The 1,769-nt window shown below is 50.9% G+C and overlaps 1 pseudogene; it reads left to right on the forward strand.

Moving 5' to 3' along the window:
* Positions 1-488: 488 nt before the first annotated feature.
* Positions 489-1,323, forward strand: LOC118834742 (annotated as a pseudogene).
* Positions 1,324-1,769: the final 446 nt, after the last annotated feature.

Raw genomic sequence — 1,769 nt, forward strand, 5'->3', positions numbered from 1 at the left:
GTGGCTTTAAAAAGACAAACATTTAAAAAGAAGAGGATTACCCAGAAATGAGCTCTTGTTTGTTGGCCTGTTGGTACCCATTCCTCCTGAACTTAAAAACAGAGCAAATAAACTACCATCACAACCTTTGGTGGGTACCTCAACTCATATTCAGAATCTGTTGGTTTTAAGTTAATTTCTTTTTCCTTCTTTTTCTTTCACTGTATTTCCAGAGACAATAGTCTATAGAAGTCAATTTTACAGGAAGTTGCCCTGCTAATGAGGGAGAGCCTGTTTCTTTCACTTCTGTCTCTTAATGGAGATTGATCTATTAATGACCACACCACTGTCCTGCTGGTCATATCACAAAGGACACAGGGTCAGGAGTAAGTAACATCCTGGTCCGTTGGCCAGAGGTTTGTTTCAAATGATCACAATTCTGGACCAAAATTCAAAGGCCAATATTTTTGTACCACCAACATTAACAATGTAAGACATGGACAGACGCCATGGCTAGCTACCCATACGGGCAGGGCTACCCAGGAGCTGCTGGACAGGCCCCAGGAGCCCCACCAGGCAGTTATTACCCAGGACATCCAGTGGGGGTTATGGACGCCCAGCTCCTGGAGGGCCTTACAGACACCATCTGGTGGCAGAGCCTATGGACATCCCAGCCCTGGGGAGCTCCCTTCATCAGCTCCTGGAGGACCCTATGGAGGCTGTGCCCCCGGAGGTCCCTATGGCCAGCCTGCTACAAATCCCTATAATACCCCTCAGCCAGGACCTTATGGGCAAGGCCCAGCAGCAGGCAACATTCCTCCTGGTGTAGACCCTGAAGCATACTCCTGGTTCCAGATAGTGGATTCAGATCACAGTGGCTACATCTCTGTGAAGCAGCTCAAGCAGGCCTTGGTCAACTCCAATTGGTCCACATTCAATGACAAAGCTTGCCTCATGATGATAAACATGTTTGACAAGACCAAAACAGGCCAGATTGACCTCTTTGGCTTCTCTGCCTTGTGGACCTTCATCCAGCAATGGAAGAACCTCTTCCACCAATATGACCGGGACCACTCGGGCTCCATCAGCTACAATGAGCTGCAGCAAGTTCTGTCTCAGATGGGCTACAACCTGAGCCCTCAGTTTACTCAGTTCCTGCTGTCCTGGTACTGCCCTCTTTCTGCCAACCCTGCCATGCAGCTGGACCGCTTCATCCAGGTGTGCACCCAGTTGCAGGTGCTGACCGAGGCCTTCCAGGAGAAGGACACAAGCATGTAGGGCAGTGTCCGGCTCAGCTTTGAGGAGTTCCTCATCATGACAGCCTCACGGATGTTGTGACCTCAACACAATGCATGAGTTCTCCTTAGGGGCAGAGCAGGAGGGGATGCCTAGCCTTGGAGATCCAGGGACCTTGAAGAACCTTCCCCGCCCCCCTAAACTGGAAACAGTGAAGGGGGTTTCTTCCCTGTGCTCTCCCTTCTCTCACCACTGCCCCCAAAATAAAGTAGAGCTCCCCTTTCTTTGAGTGGTAACATTCCTAGGAAGGAGTCTTAGCACCTGATCGTGACTGCCATGCTGCAACATGAGAGGAGTGACCACCCCTGTAGACCCCAGGGCGGCATGGGGACCTGATCCCTCAGGCAGCATAACAGTATCCTCACCAGTAGGCAGCCTCTGTTCACCTCCAGGCCTGGGACATACGAGGCTCAGCCCTTCAGCTCAAGATTTCAACTGATTCAGTCAGCCCAGGCCTTCCTATCCAGGCAAGTCTTGTGGCCTTTCCTGATGGC

Source organism: Trichosurus vulpecula, chromosome 1, assembly GCF_011100635.1.
Source record: "Trichosurus vulpecula isolate mTriVul1 chromosome 1, mTriVul1.pri, whole genome shotgun sequence".
NCBI lineage: Eukaryota > Metazoa > Chordata > Mammalia > Diprotodontia > Phalangeridae > Trichosurus > Trichosurus vulpecula.